This window comes from Dermacentor albipictus, chromosome 5, assembly GCF_038994185.2.
Source record: "Dermacentor albipictus isolate Rhodes 1998 colony chromosome 5, USDA_Dalb.pri_finalv2, whole genome shotgun sequence".
Lineage (NCBI taxonomy): Eukaryota > Metazoa > Arthropoda > Arachnida > Ixodida > Ixodidae > Dermacentor > Dermacentor albipictus.
The window spans coordinates 125030963-125052335 of NC_091825.1; the positions used below are offsets into that span (position 1 = coordinate 125030963).

At 44.9% G+C, this 21373-nt stretch overlaps 2 protein-coding genes across 2 annotated transcripts in view; one reads left to right on the forward strand and one right to left on the reverse strand.

The window, feature by feature from the left end:
- LOC135913958 (voltage-dependent calcium channel subunit alpha-2/delta-1-like) overlaps nucleotides 1-21373 on the forward strand; it is a 154910-nt gene that overhangs the window by 42260 nt on the left and 91277 nt on the right. The gene's annotated exons all lie outside the window — the stretch shown is intronic.
- Nucleotides 8345-21373, reverse strand: part of LOC135913959 (uncharacterized) — a 614840-nt gene continuing 601811 nt past the window's right edge. The window contains exon 7 of the transcript XR_011514597.1: nucleotides 8345-8851. The gene's annotated coding sequence lies outside the window, so the exon portion shown is untranslated. The remainder of the gene's footprint in view (nucleotides 8852-21373) is intronic.

The following is a 21373-nucleotide window of genomic DNA, read 5'->3' on the forward strand; positions in this document are numbered from 1 at the left end:
AAAGAAAGAAAGAAACAAACAAACCAACTAACTAACCAACTAACAAACAAAGGAGTCAAGTACAGAAATCTACGTGCGCTCTGCAACTACAGCAACGGCTAGTTAACTACTTAAGAAACAATATACAGCTAGCAGATGTTCAAATTTTTGTTCTAGGGTACATGAAGTGCGTTACACAATACCTGGTCTGAGTAGCGAAATAAAGAATAAAGAAAATAAGAAAAAGTGCACAACTCTTACGTTTCCTATAAAATAACACTATTGTGTTTCCTAGAGTTGAGCATGAAACATATGCAAAGTGCATAAACTTCTCCCACTCCCAACAAAAAGACGTGACCGCATTATTATTTACAGTCGCGAGCTCTGCTCACTGCATTCTAGTCTTTAATGCAGATGCAAGTGAAGAGAGGGAGAGACACGAGGAGGGAAAGGTAGGGAGGTTAACCAAGGAAGGGCCCTGTTGTCGGCACTACACTTGGGGAGGAGGAAAGGGGAGGAATAGATAAGGAGAGAAAAGAAAATTAATAGACAGTCATTAACAGTCATTCGCGGAGGATTCTACACTGTCGTAAGCATTCATACAATACAGTATCCTTCACGAAGTGCAGAAGGGCTTTTGTGACCTTCTGCACGCAAGAATGCAAAGGATGACGGACGTGCAGTGCTCTCCCGTGCGCAATCGCAACTGCTCTGTCGCGTGCGATTGGTTAAAATTTTGTGAATTGTGTCAGAGGACAAAGCGGCCACTCCAACTGTTCTTGTTTACTACGAAGTGCACGCAGAAGTCCTGTTTCCATATCTAAAAAAAAAAAAGAAACGAGAAAAAAGACTAATTACGCCTCACATGACTGCTATCTTTTTTTCCGCTGTACACAATGAGCTGACGTAAAGACCGTAATTTTCTGACAGCCTTCACATGGCCAACAGCACACGCTGTGCCAGTCACGCGAGTAATAGTGCACGCTGCGTATACGAGTTGGCAACTTCTTCGCGTGTTTGCATCAGTTGTGACACAGTTCGGGCATGCTCAGCATCTTTTTCATTATTATTATGTTTCTGGTCTGTCGCAACGTTAGTGAGTCTGGATACTCGGTGCACCACTCATGCAGCCTCATTTGCAAGCACCCATTTCTCTTTCTTTTTTTTTGTACTCTCATTACTGAGCTTACTGGCCTCGTTCGCCTAGCGGCTCTTGCTTCTCCGCGCGCTTTCATAAGTTGTTCTTTTTGACTGCGACTGTCGCAAGTCCCGGCGCTTCAGCTACAGCTTATCCAGTCTGGAGACGAGACTAACGCGTTAAGCCTACTACACTACGAAGGAGCTACGACCTCTAAACTTCCGTAATCTTCCGCGCAAGTCGTCTTTGTTACTTTAGAAAAAAAGGCTGGCGGTTCGGTAATGTTCAGAATCCACGGGGATAGTGTAAATGGCTAACTGGTCACATCTTTCACAGCTTTCTCTGAATTGGGGAACATTACTCCCCCTTGTACGAGCAAAAACTCTTGCTTGGTTTTCTTAAGGCGAAAGCCTTAGATGGCTCATGGGCCGAAAAATACGTTCTCCGGTGTTATGGCACCAAAATTCAGGCGAACCTTCCAGGAGATATGGGCGAACCGGCCATATATCCAAGTTGGATTCCGATTTATATCGTGAAGGTCGAGAGTCGAGCCCACTACCTTTGATGTTAATTAAGGAGAAGGTATTTAGGGCACAGTTAATCAAGAGAGAGTTCATTAAGGCACTCGAACCCTCAGCCTTTAGTGGGAGACAACAAGTTATAGGAATTAACAACGCATTCCAATGATAATGTCAAGTAATGTAATGAATATCTCGTGAACGCGCAGACTTTCGCTTTCATACTCTTTAGCGTAAGCTGAAGTGACTCAACTTTTTAAAGTACTTTTGGAGGCAAGGTTGTCCATGACGTCTAGTTGTTGTGGAGCTTTTCCAATTCACTACAATCAATGATGCAGAGGCTTCGCTATACGAATATGATGCACAGTTTCCTCGGTATCTTACACATCGGGCGAGAATTGCGGAGCTGTGACACAGAGCCGCGTTAGTTTTTTGTTTGTGCATTCTACTGCATGGTTTTCCGGCTTCCTTTTTTTCTCGTCGCGTGCTTCGTGCCGAAAGCCAAGCGAGTGCCACTATATTCCAAGTCTGGCGACGGCGTTGTAACCATTCCGGCCTCCCGAACCCAAGGGCGTATTCCCGGGGAAGCAGTTGACGCAAGTTTCCGGACGAGCAGGAGATGCGGCGGTACCCCGAGCGTCGTCATCGTTTCCTTTGCTAGTTTTTGTAGTTGTTTGTCCCGCTTCGCTTGTTGTCATTGTCTGCACGGCCCGTTCTCTCCTTCTACTATCTTTATCGGCTTGCCCTTCGGGTCCTCTTATCTCCTGGCCCCCTTCCGCTATCCACGTGGGGTGCGTGCCTGGTCTCTGAAATGGGCGTCCCGCAATAATGGCTCCGACATGGAACGAATGGCATAACCACGTCCGCTCTCTCGCAACAAAGCCATCGACGGGGAGGGGGGGGCAGGCCTACATTTTTTGTGCTTTTTTTGAACTTGTTACCCGTAGTCCTTCTTGCTTGCTCTGGTGTTCGTTACTGGCTTACATTTTATTCTTTTTAGATCTCGTCCCGAGTTCGGCAATTCATCGCTGAATTTCTGAGCATTTTGTTTTTCCGTACTAGAAGCAACCTGCCTTTGATCTGCTTATTTCCAATGGACGTATAGCAGAAGGAGGCGAAGGAGCGATGCCTGGTGTCTTTGGCATTGTTCTTACTTTTCCCCCTGCGATTGGAACGGGGTATTGTTTTTAGTGCTAGTGCCGTTCGAAACAAGTAGATTTAGCCATTTATGTCTGTTGTTACATGAAGAAAAAGAATGAGATGGTGAACAACAACAACAACAACACATCATCATCATCATCATCATCATTCTTCTTCTTCTTACTATTATTATTAATATTATTATTATTTTGACGTTGATGAGGAGGATAAATAAATTATCAACAGTATTGAATCTTGTCATGCAGTCTTGAACTGCATGACAAACTAAATCAGTACTGATGTTCACGCGGCGTGGCAATGTGAGGCTTTCATGTTACAGAAATCAGGAGAGTGCTATAGTGGAGCGCTTGACTTATACGTGTAAATGCGTCGAGTATGAAACCATTTCTTTCTCCAGTGACCTTTCATTTAAATCAAGGAGCTCGTGGATCTTCTTACAGCAGCCATTGGCTTTACTCCATTGTGTACGTATTTTAGCCTACGGTGCTCTATTAAAACAACCTTTTTTTGCACCCACTTACTTTTACTTCTCTGCCTTGTGAAAGCATGTAAAATCAAGTTTCTTACGCAGAGTACCAAATGCTAACTTATAGCATCCCTGACTCTACAGTAACATTTATTTTTTGACTCTACAGTAAGTAATATTTCACGCAATAGTGATTGCTCAACACAGTGTGGAATAAGGCGTTTCGTGGCTTAATCTGTAAAAAAACATCGAGGCAATATCGTCTTCCTGTCTCTCTGTTTACTAAAGGTTTGCGCTGTTTACAGTAAAAAAGAAGCCACAAAATAAAATAAAGAACGTATATATGATCGGCCTACGAGCTATACTAATTTCTAGTATTGCCTGTTTAATCATGCATTTGTCTTGAGGATTCACAGCATATGCTATGCGTTAATGTCCCGCGCCAAAACTCACACAACCACCTTTCTTATCTTTCTTTTATGCTCTGTTTTTTTTAGAGTTGCTGCTGGCATTGTGAGACACCTGTGACTATTGAGGAGTAATTAATTGTGAATTTCATTTCCTCTGCCATGACTTTAACGCCGTTGCTTTAATGGGCTGGTAACAATGAGACAACGTAAGCAAGGGCTTCATTCAAGGACAGAGCGGTCGTGGCTTATACTAAGGCTAAATATCTTACTGCAGTTTTATGGAGTGAAAATCGATTAAAAAATCATCTAAGTGGGCCCACGCGTCCAAAAACACTTATTATGCATAAAAGCGTCTTTGACGATTCACGTAAGGACTGAGCAGAGAGGTTGAGAGAAAAAGCGACCGAGGGCGCAAATCGTGATAGAGGAAGAAAAACAGCAGCGAAAAATAGAGGGATAACAACAGCAACGCCGGGCAGTGACAGGGTGTCCGAATATATTGGGCTTTCCTGGGGCTGTGTTACGTTCAATACAGCTACAGCAATCTTTTTTGGTTATCTTTCTTGCGTGCGGTATCGATGTAATATTTATATTAGTAGTCAGGTTCGCGAAAAAAAAAACTTAATGAATGCGAAAGAATTGATTGCCCTTTGTGCTGGTGTAGGTGGATTTGAATGTTGAATGAACATTCCTGTGCTTTGAAAATGTGGTCTCAAAGGAACGAGTTGCTACGGATGCATTTCAATACAATTGCTTCACGTGATAAGCTGATGTCCACTTCTAATACACCGTAGTAACAGTCTAGCAGGCTATCGCACGCCCGAAGAGACAGACTGGCTACCTCTGGGCTAGTCTTTAAAACGCAATGAAGCCAAATCATAATTTTGCGAAATCGAGACCGCATGATAGGCATATGATGACTACTTAAAAGTACATATTGACTTCTTTGTTTTCCAAATACTGACAGACTTATTTTCAAATTCACATATTTTCACTATGTCAAATAAAAACATATTGTTCTCCTCTCCTTAAGGGCAATAAATTGAAATCTTGCCATTGTTGTACGTGTTATAGGACTTTTCCCGTGCTTAATTGGGCCACAGCGCTACAGCCTCGCTACATTGTAGAGTTCAAAATAAAAAAAAAACATAAAAAAAGACAAGGCCCTTCCAAAAGAAGGCGCAGAATGTATACATTTTGAACAAAAATGAAGAAAGAAAAAAAAAACGAGGAACAGAATGGCAATGCGCCAGCACATGCCACACGCCGCTGTACGCCTGCCGGGCACATGGCGCGAGGTTTGGATTCAATGTGTGCGCGGCGTAGTACATGCGTAGCGCGCGTAGTGTTTGAGCCTGCGGTGCGTTGCTCTAACTGTTGGTTCTGCTCCAGGCGCAGCAGCTCTGGCCGGGACTTGCAGAGGGCGTCTAGCGGAAGCCCAAGGTCAGGCGGCGACAGACCGCACGAGGCCTAAGCACGACTGCGTACACGCTTCGCTCGCTGCAGCTTGCCTCTTTATCACTACCACGCGCCCACGAGAGAATGCCAGCGTCTCGGCAGTTCAGTGTTTCAGTAGGCACAAAGAAATGTTGAACCTGTTGCCCTGTTTTCTTACGCTCGTATCGAAACATCAGGCCCAAGATGTGACATCTACAAGTGAGAGGACGCAGATAGATAGATAGATAGATAGATAGATAGATAGATAGATAGATAGATAGATAGATAGATAGATAGATAGATAGATAGATAGATAGATAGATAGATAGATAGATAGATAGATAGATAGATAGATAGATAGATAGACAGTCAGACAGATAGATAGATAGATAGATAGATAGATAGATAGATAGATAGATAGATAGATAGATAGATAGATAGATAGATAGATAGATAGACAGATAGATAGATGAGACAGAAGAAAACTTTATTTCAAGAACTTCAGTCCAAGTTCACCCACTTTGTTCTAGTACGCCAAACGGAGGTACATTAGCAGCTCAGTGATGGGGCTTTTTATTTTCGTCGTCGAGGGGATGAAACCGCAAGCCACTCCTCAAAGTCTAGAAGGCCTACGGCTGGGCGCGAGTTTGGTCAGGCTCTTCTGAAAAACGGGACGGCTTCCCGGGCAATCACACAGAATGTGGGCATTGTACGGGAACTCGCCGCGTGCCATGCAAGCGGTATCGATAGACAAACTCTGCGTTTTGTGTATGAAGTGCCGGGGCCAGCAGTGAGTAGCCTTCGCACCTCTACTGTCCGCCCGGATGGCCAGGCTCGGTCAGCCTTAAGCAAACACCTTAACCAACCAGCCCGCACCAGACCGGAACAAACGCGCTTAAAAGAGGTCGCGAGACAGAAGTTGAACCCGTAATCCTTGCGTGTGGAGTGCCTGCCCAGCTTTCAGCAGTGTATTATATATACAACCACTCATCTTCCAGGTAGTACGTAACCTTATGTAAACACGAGACGAACATCGTGCTGTGTAAACGTCACGGAAAAAAAAAGACCCGACTCAGCTTAACGATAGCTTTTATTGTCTGTCCTTGTGGTTACCCCCAGTAAGGCTACTGGAATAACTTCCGGCTGCATACACGTGGCGAAAGCACAGGTTCAGCTTAAATAAAAACATTCAATTTGAGCCCCTCTAATTAAGTTTTTTGCTGCTGAGTCACTAGGGGGCTGCGTGACTGGTGTTACTGCGCTCTAGCCACGATAATATGAAAGTAAACATGAATGTTTCTGAATAAAGGGAAAATAAGACATCCACCCGTTGTTTATATAAGTAATTTTATATAAGTAATCATCAAAGAAGCTCGTGATAGCGTTTCAAAGTGAAATAAATACCGGTAATATTGTAGCTGTAGTTGGCGGGCTATATGAAAAGAACTTGCATTGAATTTGGTAGGGCAGAGTGGACAGATAACAAAGCAAAAGACTGGGCGAAAAAGATTTTACGCACACTTGAAGGATAGACATGTTGTACCCGTTAGCTTACATACACAGCGTATGTCCGTTCATGTCGAAGTTACGAATTGTTAAAGCCAGAGTCAAGGTAAACGCTATGTTCATAATATGGTAAAGCACCCTTTCTTATAACGATCCTACATCTTGTCAAGGGCTCAAAAGTCTGCTAAGAAATTATGAAAAAAGAACATAAATGTAAGTTTAGATAATTGTAATTGCCAAGATCTGCCTCTCAGGATGAAACGAACGGCGTAGCTAATCTGTGATAGCATAACGAACCATTATTTTATACGTAGAAGCTGGCATCCTCTGTGGCCGTTTAACAAAAGCCGCTGCCTGAATGAAGCTCGCGCTGTCACCTAGACTAGATGTTCGCGTGCACAAGCCATAGAACACCAAGTGTGCTTGCAAACTTGCTGCATCTTTTTTGGCCACTGCAAGCAAAAAATCAATCACGGAGCCAAGACACAACAGCTTGCGCGGGCTGCTGTAGAAATCAGTAGGGCGGGAATTCACGCTTTTAGAGTGCGCTTCGCGGTCTGTAGGACCGTTTTCTGCCATTTCAGCTAACTTCAAGAGCGCAGTTTACACCTTGTTAGTGTCCCCAACTTCAAGACATCGGGACATGGTTTCGTTTACGTGACCTAAGGTGAAAGTTCAACTTTTTTTTATAGTCTAACGTCCTAATCCTGCACAGTGGGTCCTGATAGATACCGAAATGGATGACTCTGGAATAATTCTGACTACTTGTTTTTTTTTTTAACGTTACCCAAAGCTAAGTACCCGAGCATTTTAGAATTTCGCCCCCACTGAGCAATCAGTCCCGAATTGACATGCTGCCTACAAGAACTTAAACTTAAAAAATAGGAAAAATAGCTGCCCGCTGTCTGAAATCTGATTGATTGATTGATTGATTCATTGATTGATTGAGTTTAACGGCGAAAAGCGACATAAAGGCTGTAAAAGAAGGTGTAATCGAGAACTCAGCTAGGGATATTTCTGTACGAATTTGATTTCGCCTATATCGGAATGCATCCCTCGTGTCCGGGTATCGGACGCATGACTTAGTGTTCGCAAGCAGAACGTCAAAGCCTCTCAGCAACCTCAGCGCTTGAAGTCTGAAAGCAATAAATATGAGAGAGAACTTACGCATCTTATCACTGATGAGTGCTCGTGCGTCAGAGATCATATTTGTCGCTGTAAATGAGACGAGCAATATGTATAAATTCAGACTGCATTTATTATACATTGAGCACTTTCGCGTATCGCATGTTAGGTTATATATTAGCCACCATGTTATGTTTCAGGATGGGTAGACGTGTGGCACTTAAGAAATGTGGTCAAAATTAGGTCCAAAGCGTTAAGTAGCAGATATTTCTTGAAACTCCGGGCATTTTTTTTAGTGGACTTTGTTCAAAAGTGTGCACTTATCAATTTACTGCTGAAGTTTAAAATCTGTGGCCTGAGAATGAAGTTGCGGAATAAAAGTTTGTCGGATACAGCTGCAGTGCTTTCATGAGAGAAAGCCCGGTACCTGAGACATTGTCGGATGGTAAAGACCTTGAGCTGATCAAAATCAATCCAGCGCCTTCCGCAAATAAATACGTTTGTCATATCGAAGGTGCAAGTTCAGGACGTAAAATTTTACCGATACCTATTATACCTATTCACATTTGAAAATTTTTTTGTTACTGTCTGTGAGTTACAAACATTCTTGAGCTACATCAAGTTCAACTGGCAAAAAAACACGTGGACAAACATCAACACCATGGACACAAGGAGTTGATAATCTGGCATATCTTAGTACAATACATGCTCAACTTCCAGTTGTCTGATTATTCATGATTTCTTACACCAGCCCACTGTGAGGACACAACAAAAAGAAGCGTGCCATTTTGGCCATGCAGCATTCAGCATCAAGTATCGAAGTTATGTGTTTGTAGATCAATCTGCTTGCGTTGCAGTGTTGTTGCCATGTGTAATCTAAAGCGCTCATGTAGATATAGCATTTATACAAAGTAATGAGGCAAGTCTGTTGTTACATTAGTTAACATTGCCGAAGTTAAAAAAAACGCTTCTTATATTTCCTGGAGCAGAATTCGCATACAAGCAATGTGTTGTGGACCCGTGCTTGATGTGCATTTCTCTACAGAAGTGTCCGCTTCATCTTCAAGACGTAAGCAGGTTTCAAATGTCTTCTTCTCTTCCACCAGGATTCCTGCGGAACCCATGTAAAGAATTGTTCCACTTGTGCCAAACAATTTTCGCAACGCCTTTCTAACAAACAAACAAAAAATGTAAAAAAAAACAAATTCAGTTGCTGATGTAGGCCTAAAATTTGCCATTTCCGCGGCACGGTTTTTTTCTTGCATCAGCTTTCTCCGCGCAATGAATTTTGTGCGCTTCCTTTACTTAGCGTTGTGTGCATTAAACACTTTCGACTCGTTAACATTTACACGTAGCCTTTCCAGTAACATTTACACTCGCTCAACTGAAGTGAAGATGAACATTTTAAGGGCATAATGATAGGACAGAGCCCATAGCGGAGATTGGTGAAATCAAAATAACAAAATTACAATACTCCGCTAGTAATGTTCACCTAGCCTTGAGAAACAAAATCCAACCGATGAACACGCTGAAAAGCACGTTGAAAAGTGTGTTAGAAGAAGGCGAATAGTCACGGGAGTGACCATCGTGCGCGACGTCAATTGGTCGATTTAAATCTCCATCAATTGATTTTTTTTTCTATTTTTTTCTTTTTGTCGCTGCTGCCGCTGTATTTAGTCGGGTCGGTCAGTGACACGTTGACAACGAGCGCCCCGCGTGCGAGCGGCAGCTGTTCCAAGGGGGACGGTGAACGCAAACTGGGCTCCGCACTTGGTGGGCATGCATCGGCACGGCGCTCTTGTCAACCCAAACTCTGTGGAGCATCCTCGTTCACCATTTCGCGCACAGAGCTTAAGCTAAAAAAAAAGGAAAAGAAAGAAAAACGGACACATCAAACGCAGTGTTCGAATCTAAGTGACGAAAACCTTGTTTGAGTTAGCCAAGAAGCAGCAATATGGCGGATTGGGTAAGCACAGATTCATCGCCTTCGGTTGTTAGCTGTCTGCGTCAACATGACGGCGCCCGTACCCATAATGCCACAGTGGCACGTACGCATTCGGAGGGATACGCCAACTGAATGCTCCCACACCGAGTTACGCACACACAGTGGTTCTTGTTGTCTTATCTTATCAGCTTGTATACTGCGCCACATACCTAGTTGCACATAAGGAACGACCCGAGTTTATTCCGCACGACCGCGGCACCCGCTAAGCTATGAGAAGGGGTGAGGAAAAAAGCGCCACTCATTTAGTTTCTGAAAGTACCTACACTTGAAATGTTTACACCCTTTGGGTAGTATTTTGTCCCCAAACAATAATCGTCACCTGTCTTGGCCGCATTTCTTTTCTTTAACGCTGGGAGCCCGGTACTTTCTAGTCACGAACGTCTTGCGCGTTATCAGCTTGACACAGCATTCTCGACAGGAAAGTAGCGTGTGTCTAGTTTTCAAGAGAGGAAATGCAAGCAAAGCAGATGACGATTATTGTTTGGGGACAGGATAAGCCCCTACGGGCTCAAACTTTTTTTTAGATTGTAGCATTAGGGCACGAAAGTGTGGCGGAGGCCACACCCAGCTTTTATTTGAAAAGCTGTTTGCTTTAAAAAACACCATCGCGCAATGTAGCGTTATGAAAGAGAAAATTATCTTCGACACAAATGCAGCACCAGCTTTCAACGCTCATTTAAGGCTCCCGCGCGCACTTCGAGTTGTCGATTGCTTATATCTCGCCACATTACGAAGCGATTGATTCGAAGAGGCTTTGGTGCCACGTTCGATTCCCGCATAAGGGCGAATTTTGCTTCAGATGCAAAGCTTTGCTTTTGAGAAACATGTATGGGTTTCCTTTGTATCTTCATAATGCTTTATGGGGATTGAAAAGCTTACCCTTCTGGAACCTTCTTCCACGTTGAATGTTTCTGCGGAATTCATTTTCCTATTCGAAGTACTGCAAGAGTCAAAGCCCTAAAGCGGAAATGGCGCTGATATTTCTTCGCACTGTTGCATTCTCCTTTCATTCTTCCACGTTACGACTCACACTTTTTCGTCTTTCCCTGATTTTGTTCGCCACAGCCTAAATACCGCACAACTCACAGATGCAAAAACCGAGAAGAGCCAAAGGGAAAGGCAATCAGGCCCGTCCATATCGAACGCTGTTTGCTGCTCTACACTGGGAGAGGAGGAAAGGGATGAGAAAGAGTGACACTAGGGGAAAGGTATAACGCCCGCACCCACCCGAGTGTTCTAGCCGTCATGTATCGAGAGGGGCTCACACAAAAAATTGTTTGTAGGAACCGTGGCAGCACTTATGAGAATATATTCGTAGGTACCTGTCAAATACCGTTTCTTTCCCAGCCCAAGCATATGGACTTCTTATTTTTTTAAGCTTTGCACTGCTGTCCCGTGTATGACAACTTTTTGCTTACAAGGAATAAAAAACAAATGCAGAGAAAAAGGAAAGAGAACCAAAGGTACCCCTTTGTTTTAGTTTTGCCTACTTTGTCCGCGACCCAGTTAAAACTTGTTTTCCTTTTTTTATGCTTTCTTCATATCAGAACCCTAATAATCTCCGAAGGGCGGAAAACTCCCACAACCTTCGTCAGCAATAGGTGAGAAAGGCGTCCGGTGTTTGTGCACACCCATCCGGTGATCCACGCGTCTTTTTTTTTTTTCTTTCCTTTGTCTGGTGCTGCGACCCCGTACTATACCGCGGCGCATGCGGCGCATGTAACTGCTTGCGCGACGTTCAGATATTTTCCTGCCTCTAACGTCTCCCTATTTCCGTCGCCCAAGATGGCCAGTCAGCATCTTGCGCCGACCATGGAGGATCGTCCACGGGGTGCCATAAATCACCCGGCGCAAGCACTTCCCGTCTCGGCCTTTAATCTCGCCGACGCGCCCATTTTTGCCGCACGTATGGTCTCCAGACCCGGCCGTGTGTTCGTTGCTGCTGAGATGGTCATCTCCTCTGTGAACGTGGTCTCCTCGCGGCCACAAGCCAGAAAACTGCTAACACTGCCGTAAGATCCCGCGTGTAACACAAACGCGCATATAATAGCGCGATAAATTTTCGGTGCGCAAAGTTGAGGTCATATATATATATATATATATAAACATTTCATGGCGTTCCCTGACAAAGGCCGGACCCCGGCCGAAATGTGGAAATAATCAATAGCTTTTTTCGTACGCACATCCTCAGCCTACAAGTGATTGCTCAACTAGCGGATCCCGGCAGGCTCTGACGATATATATATATATATATATATATATATATATATATATATATATATATATATATATATATATATATATATATATATATATATATATATATATATATATATATATATATATATATACAATACAACAAACAGATCAACGGTCATCAGGACATAATACGAGTAAAGAAGAGTTGGGGTGTGGTGATATTGACACGTTGTAGTTATGGCACAGAAGAGCCAGCCTGTGCCTAAACGGCAAGCCACGAGTCTAGCTGTTAAATGGGCAAGCTTTTGCCCTTAAAGAGCAAGTAACACACACAGTACATAGATAGCGGCGAGCATAACAGTCGGTCGTCGAAATTTGATCCACGAACTAAACGCGTCCGCTATTTACGCATGCATCATAGCAAATTTTACAATGATCGCTCAAATGCGCTTACATTCTAGAATGTATAGCGGCATGCGCTATGCGCGCGCCATCTAATTAGAGAAGACTGCTTCGCTACAAAATCCGTGCCAACATTCAAGAACTTTCGGATACAGTATAGCTGAGTCTTGCGCCAAGCGACAATATCAGTTAAGAAAGAAAGCACGTATAGTCTGTATTAAGTCAACAATGTGGAAGAGGCTCCCTCCTTCTTTTTGGAAAAAATTAGGCGGGATGCACCTGCACTTTTTTCCCTTTCGCTCTAAAAAAGAATAGTTCCCTGACAGAGGTCACCGTATTGAAGAGAAGGTCACCCACTTTTTAGAAACAACCAGCCCACCGAACTTAAGCCCCAAGCGAAACATCGCCAGCACAATCCTTGCGCTTTAAATGTGATTTTAAAAAAAGAATCTCTAACTCACGTCCGGATCACAACCCCGCTAATCGGACCAGCTGCCTTGTCTACCCACGCGAACGCCTAGGATAATGTATACCAGTGCGATTTCTTTGGCATTTGAAGATCACTTAAAAATACGAGATTCTCTTGTCATCTGTGCGCTGTCAAAGTAAACGAAAGATCGAATGCCGACTGTCTGTAAGAGCACGACAAGCATTAGCATCCTTTGTGTCTCCTTTAATTTGAATTTAACATAGGCATATGTAGGATAAAAATTCGAAGTCAGGCTCTTTCGAGACAGAGTGCAGATGCAAGCGCAAGGTACGCTGGATGCAGAACTCGTCCCCCCACCTGAGTTCCTGAAGCAAAAAGAGAATTACGTTCGTACGGAGTATACACATGCATTGGGTTGCCTGTGGCGTCTGTAAAAACAAGACCTTCAAGACACGCCTATTCGAATTTCCTTGAATGAACCGTGAAAGTATTAAAGTCGTGTGCGAAGAAAAAAATAAGTTATTCAGTGGCTGGCCTTGGTAGCTCAAGATTTGAACCAAGAACTCGGGCCCATTTTCGCCATGGTTCTGTTGAAGCACCTGCACTGTAAGACAGGCAAATTGGGCAGGAGAAAGAAGATGGCCATTAATTTTACAAGTCGCCTGTTCATGCGACTCCCACGATAATTAACAACTCAACCGGGGCATGTAAACGAGATCCCAAACGTAGTGAGGCAAAAAGCATTGTCAAGCAACTTTCAAGGCTTGTTGTATATACTTCCATTTTGCTTACCATCACGAATCGATGCATCCCTACAACGAGCTGAATTATCGGCAGATACGGCGAAACATGTTTTAGTGACGCTTTCCGCCCATTTACATCTGCAGTTGGCTAAAATCAGTGCTGACCCTTGTAGCGAATCCGCGCATGAATGTACAGCTTTAGTGGCACGAGAATTGCGAACCATTCGTCAATGTGACACTCTTGAACACAGACGAAGAGTGTTCGTCTCTGTAACACTCGCTGCTTCTTGTTCACACTCGTATTATCTTGTGCTACGTCGTAGTTATTATATGTTTGCGCGTTCGCTGTGTCTCGCACAAAGATAGTAGTGTCGTCTGTAACTCTAATTGAAGTGGGTATGTAAATTTTATGCTTTTTACAGTTACCATGCACTCTGGCTTGCAATCGCACACATTCGAGTGACAAGCTCTCTGCGCTACAGTTCACTGTTAACCATAAAAGGAGCACCATTAGTGAAGGGTTCGCCGTCACTTCGTTAGGACAGCCTTAAGGAGACTACTTCCACATGCTTGGAAAGTCGCCAGCAGCTGCAACGACGCCCCCTCCCCCCCTCCCCTGAATAACAAAGAAGAAAGAAGAAAAGCAAAGAAAACACGAAACTAATGATGCTTGCATCTTCGGGAGCAGCCTATAGAATGCAAAGACGACAGGACGTGCAGGAAGCAGTGATCGTTAAACCAGTTATCTGGGCCCGAAGCCGTAGCGCACGTGGGCTGCTTCAACGGCCGGGTTGCTATCCCGAAACACACACACACAAAAAAAGGGGGCTAGGTCAGCGCTGCGTAAACAGATCACGTCGAAGTTCAAGCGCTTGCAAGGCACCCCAGAGGACGTAAATAATGAATCAGTGCCACCGTTGCGCACGTTAGTGCTCGGAGAGGCTTTGTTTGCGCAAGTGCTGAGGATTGAATGTTGGCACGGAAAACATTGCCGAGTCGCTAGAGGGTCGGGATCAAAAACGGAGGAAGGTCTGAAAAAGTGAAGATGAAAATTAACGGTGATGGGAACAGTACGGCTGGCACAGCTTGGGAAAACACGTCGCGAATTTGCTGCGACGTGTTTGTTATGAAACGCCTAGTTTAGTAATTTGATTTTTGGCATTGCGGAACTGGAAATATTGGCAGCTTTCGCTACCGGGTTCTCTATAAGCTAATACTGTGATATCTTATTAAATATGAAAAAAATCTGATCCTTCGCGGGTGTGCTCAGTTTCGATAGATTTGTTCTTGCAGGGCACAAAGCTTGTAACGTAGATGTTCCGTGCTTTGTAATAGCTTGTAGAAAATACGTATTACCGCTAGTCACTCGCTTACTGCGTGGACCGTTACGAAACGTTCAACTTCGAACCTTAGTGTGATACAGGTGTAGTCGCCGTCACCCATGCTTCCGTGCATTGATTCGAGCATGCGCCCGCTCACTTGTTTTTGATGCGTTGACAGTAAGTGGGAGTAAGTATGCGTCTGAGTTGGGGTGGATGTATGTAGATGACGTGCGATAAACTTACTGTGTGCCAAGAAGTGGCGCTACTCCCCTTCTCACCGTATAACGAGTGGTGCTCACTCTTGCAGACATTCCGGAGTTCCGGAGTGAAATCCGGAGTGAAATCCGGAGTGAAATCTTTTCCTTGGAGGTTAGCGCTACAAGCTGGTGGATGAGTAAATTTTTTTATCCTCGAGGGAAGCCATGCATCGCGAAGAGCCGGCAACAAAGACAGTCCTTATGTAGCAGTGGTCTGTGAACTTAGACACACAGATTCATTCCATTCCTCGATATGCCAGTCCCAATTTTTGCAGCCAACTACTGCACACGTCTACACTCTCCACCCCCTCATATTTTGCAGCATGAATGCGTTAGTTCAGCAACAGTGCATTAGCATTAGCCCAATTGCATTTCGGACAGCTGATGGCATTGAAGCAGGGAAGAAGAGGTAATGGTTTTGCATTAGTGCGCTTTCGCTGAGTCAACGTGCGGCGCGCCGCCGATAGCGCCACCTCGTTTCTCTAGAGCAAGCTGCTTCGCGAGAAGGGTCAATATTACGCTTGGTAACTGCAGTAATATCTTCGTGTTTGTCTGGTTGAGCTCTTCGCCACCAGGTGGCTGCACCGTGCAGGTCACTCATGCTTGCACCTCCGCCCATCCGGCAAAACGCCCACTCCGCCTGCGTTTAGCAGAATACCGGATACGCTAAAACTTCCTAATGCTCCAAACTTGGTGATATGGAGGGAGAAAAGCTACTCTTTCTGCCCATTTTTCTACCTAGCCCACTAATGTATCAAACATTTGCATTGCCAAGTAAACTACTATCAGCAGTTATTTAATCCTGTGACGTCCATATTCAGCCACTGCACCTGTTAAAAAAAGGCAAACAATCGTTCTAAATAGCGTGGAGGCAGTCTAAGCGTTTCGTCGCAGCTAGTCTGCAGACCATACCTATTTGTCCTTTATCTTGGGTAATATCATATCTATACCTGTCTGTGCTAGAGTATGGTTTACCGATATAATCAGAGATATATTACAGCAAATAATAGGGCAAGAAACAGTTATCAAAACGGAAAGATAAGTACTGAAAGCGACTGACACGCGCGGAGAATGACAACAGTAACAGCTTCTTAATTGAAAGCTATGTTCCCAGCAATATTTCATAGCATTATTGTGGTCCTGTCGTTAGGCCCAATAAAAAGTTAACAACAAGAATTACAAATTACAAGAAAACTTTATTTATTCCGAGAGAGAGAGAGAAACTTTGATGCAGTACACAAGCGAAATTTTTCTCCTTGTTGCCCATATTTCTTTACTTCCTTCTGCACTTGCAGCTTTCATAGAAGCTCAATTTATTCCATAGAAAACCACTACCATTGTTTAAGCCAATAGCAGGGTAACTGGAAAGTGGTCTGCATTACCCGTCGCTGTGGGCATTTTGGTCCCTTTAGAGCCTGCGACAAATTCAGCCTGAAGGAAATAACAAAACGACGCTTGTCGAGGATCCGCAAACCAACCAAACAAGTTCATTTAGGAGAATCGCGGCACATGTGCGTCGCAACACGCCTTTCTACCCGAAGAAAGTACGACGCAACGCATACAAACGTGCGACCGATGGGAGGACCGTGTGTATACAATGCATTGCGGTTACGTCTTTTCGTTTCTACACGTAAGCAGAAAGGGTGATGTGTTACGCCGTGGCGTGTTGGGTATTTGGCAACCCTTCGAGAAAAGCGCACATTTCGTCGCACCGTGCTATAAACGTCCCGGAGGGCTGCGGCTCCTGAACCGGAACATGCGTGCCGGCCGGGCGTTTTCGCTCAGATAGCGGGAAAGCGTTATGCGTCTCCCCTGCGAGTTGTACATTAGCAATACTGTTCAGCGAGGATGTGGTTAGGACGCTAGCACTCGGAGCTAGCACGCCTACGATTAGACGCGTTATTCTTGGGAGAGAGAAAAAGCAAAAGAAGGAAGTAAAGGAGCATACCGGATACGCTTTTGCAAACTGAAAAAAGAAAGAAGAAAGTTGGCTGTCGTGATAAAGATGACTATTTTTTTTTGTTGACGCTGCTGTCAGATATTGTGGGTCGGACCGGATAGACGAGATCGACAGATCAGGAATGAAGTTAGCTAGACGGCCCTACCACAAACTCCCGACTCAGGAACCGTGCCAGTTCAATCCTGACTCGTTTACTTAATATTCTGCATCTCATCTCATCTGTTGTCATCTGTTTCTCTGGTGAACAACAACAACAACAACAACAACAACAACAACAACAACAACAACAACAACAACAACAACAACAACAACAACAACAACAACAACAACAACAACAACAACAACAACAACAACAACAACAACAACAACAACAACAACAACAACAACAACAACAACAACAACAACAACAACAGTTTCAGAATAAAAACGTAGGGCCTAATAACGTTCATTCATCCGAACAGCACGACTTGGTTTAGGTTTACAACCTGGGTGACTGCAGCCAAGTGCTTTTGTCCACGAACTCATCAAGCATTCGGATCCTAAGCATTAGGTTGCGTAGGAAAAAAAATGAAGGAAGTTGGCTGTATTGTTAGGCCTCTAAAATTAACGAAAAAGAAAGAAAGTATTTCTCAATTTCTTTTCCCCGTGAGGCGCTTTGAAGAACACGCCCGAAAAAAGCAAGTGCGTGGGTAATCTTCCTGAAATCGAGCGGCGGTAAACAGCTGGCGAGGAGGAACAAATGAAAGCTGCGAGACATGAGCCCGCGTATTGCCCCGTCCCCCCCTGCCCTCCCGTAAAAGCAGCTGAAGAAACGGGACTAATCGAAATGGCTATTAGCCGCAGAATTAGAGCAGAAGATGAGAAAGCCTGCGCGCGGCAAGCGGCAGTTGAGCAAAGTGCGCAATCAGTGGTGTGCAATGCCACAGGAAACATGAAGCTCGATGCTCAGAACTCCATTGCGAGGTCTATTATAAACACTCGTTCTGATTGGTTGAGGCTTTTCTCTGGGATGAGCTAGAGGAATCCTGATGTCAACGCCCGGTAAGAGCTATGCACAGATAGCCTCAGTAGCGTGCCCTTTTGTGGCGGTGATTCTGATAAGATAAGATGCCAGTGTGCTGGCGGATACCACGAAGAGAACAAAAGCGCATTATTGGATGGATTAATGGACGCAATAATGGAGGGATGAATATACGGACGAATTAATGGATCGATGGACGAACAGATGAATGAATAAGGAGGAGAGGCACGAACGTTGCAATCGCATAAGAGAAAGAGGGGCTGTTTAATAAGTACTGCGGATGTTTGTCCGCTGGCGGACCTACTGTAGCGTGCTTCTCCAGACGAATACGATGACATGTGAAATGACAGACACTGAATTTGACACACTAGGAGAGCGTGAACATTCAGGCGCACTCAAACGGGATCCAAGTATCTCGCTTGATGGCGCTGTCAAGCAGCAAATATAAAACGTGTCTCACTAGCTATCAGTGTGTGCAGTTACTTGCACGGAGAAAACTTTTCTCGAATGTTTGTTCAGGCCTGTATTGTCATTCTCGTTAAATCACTATCCATTTTTATAGACGTAAGATAAACTGTTACACCCCTGTAAATTGAAAGGCATTCTGCCAATACGCTCAGAACTATATGCCATATGCGACTGCTTTACCTGCATATAATTTCGCAGGTTTAGTCAATCAGGGCTATCTGAAACTGACGGGGAGCACGTCTCGAGAAATAGATCGCGCCCTTCTTTGCTCTTGCTGGAATGAAATCTAGATAACATTAGTACACCATACAAAAAAAATCAGGAAAAGAGCGTAATCGGCTTGCTTTGTTCAGAGTCGAAAGAAAATCACACCGTGAAACAAAAATAAGTGTGAGTAATTGCTGGCACATGCAAACTTCATGAATGAATTTTTTTCCCGAACGTTTTCTATCCCAGCACTAAATAGATATGTGCGGTGTTCAAGATAGAATAATGGGACTCACCTCGGATATACTAGCTCAAACCGAATGCCTCCAAGGAGGTACATTCGAGAACAAAGCCTCTTTGAAAGAACAGTACACCGATGAGCGGGATCAGGGATTGAATTCTCAAGCACTTCGAAAGAAGTGCACATCGTTGGCCAGCTCGGAGCTTTGGAGGCCGTTCCCTCCGCACAATGCATCGAGCAAAGAAAACAAAAACTACGCAGCAACGCGGCAGGGAGATGTATGTCTCATTCCAAGTCCATCTTGTCACCGTTTCTTTCGGAGGTACTCAGAATGACCATCACTGAAGTAAAACAGCAACGTCGAAACGTGTAGCTGTAGCAGCGGAGTAAGGAGAGAGACGCCATCAGGCCTCTCGAGATAGAGGCGTCCTACGCAATGCGCGCGCCGCGCGAATTTAAATGAGGACACGTGTGGGGCGTCTTTCGCATTTGAGCCTTTTGTTCTGCGCACCCGTTTCTTTCTTTCGGACTATACCGACACCCGTACAAATTCGCACCCTGCCTCCATGCGCGCCCACTGTACGTTTGCTGAACGTCCATTCCCGGGGAATCTTACAGCTGTTTCGCACTTCCCGAATGTACTACTATATACCCGCAAAACACATGCCAGAGAAAAGGAAGACGCGCGAAGAGAAAACCAGCCAATCAAACCAGAAACATGTACCGAGATCCAAAAGAAGGACACTCCAGAATCCGAGAAAAAGAAAAGCGAAACGAAAGAAAACTATGTGTTAGGACGATGATGACGCACTAAGGCACGTTTTCTTTGTTCCGGCAGAAACACCGCCGTATGGCGCATTGAAATGAATCTTAAAAGGAATACGAAGAATATAAACGAAAAGGGACAGCTCGTAGCTCGGCCAAAAAGGCGCATTTTGCTTTTACTTGGCTCCCATTCTCACCAGGAAAGTCTTCTCCGTGCCGAGTTTCCAACGTGGTAGTTTTGTTTGAAGCCAGTCGCACAGCGGCGAAAGGGTTGGTGAGAGGTTTCAGCCCTCCCGTACATGTAACGCTCACGGAGGGTGCGTGTCGACTTCGTCGTTTTCTTATATGCGCGCGTTTCCTGCGCTCACCGCGGCTCGGCCGAGTATAGGAAGTCGTGGCCCGTTTTCGTGTCTCGTTCACTGTCGCGGGTTCTAGCCACGAAGCCGGGAACGATGGAAGCAGAGTAGCGCGGGCCCGATGTGTGTACGTACGTGTGTTCGGATGGGGGGGGGGGGGGAGGGTGAGGTATAAAGCACGTGCCTGCTCTGAATTTCAAATGGCCCAGACGGTGGTCCTAAGCGTATACGGTACAGGTTCGACGCGCGACAGTGTGTCGTCAGATGGGAAAACCGGGCGAGCGGTTGGCTACTTACGCTTCGGCCTGCACTACCGCCTGCCTCAGCTGCTTTCGAATTCATAAAGGAACGCCTTCGCGTAGCCTTTCCTTTGTTTCGTTTTGTTTCGTTTTCGCCTTCTGTTCACTGCCGGAACGAAGAGTACCTCTGCGCGATGAGCGGAGTCGGACGTTGTTTTGCTTTTGCCTTAAGCAAGGAAATATGAAAATAAGCGGAGGGTTACTCAAAGAGCAGCCTTATACGCCCTGAGAACGACGGCTAGCTTGACGACAAAGACGGCAGCAAAAACACCCCACGACAGTGATGACGACTACGGTGTCTTTACTACGACGACGACGGCAGGCTTTAACGGCACGACGGTTTCAATGGCTCGACGAAATGGAGGATGGAAAATATTAAGAGGAAGCTTCACAGGACAATTTTGAAGCTAAGTCACAAATAAATGTAGAGAAAAGGCTTACGACAAATAGGCCCTCACGACGTTGTACGCAAGCGGCGATGTCTAACCACCGAGTGCGTCGGGAGTACGGGACCGAGTACAGCGGGGTGCGGGAGGCCGTCACTAAGAGCTGCCGCGAACCAAACAATGTCTTTAAGATCCGGCAACTATCGAGAGCCTATATACTTCCCAAGAGTCAGAGGTCATATAGGCCCGGGAGAGAAGGAGGGCGTCATCAGAGAATGTTGGCTTGCCGAGGATAGCTGCCTGACGTCATGTTCCCTCCTATGTTTTATCCGTGCTCCACGCCCGAAGACAACGGCTGTCATAGTCTGCCCGACTAAACTACATTTAAGACGGCATTGCAATCACGGAAACGATGATGCACAATGGCTCACTCGTCACAGATTCAGAATCAAACTTTTGGTGAGGATAAGTATTTTTTTCGAAGACAAGGACCTTGCTGACTTCACACGGGTTTATCGCATCTGGGATCTGGGTATCTTGTAACGAATTACAGAAGAAAACAGCCGTTTGGT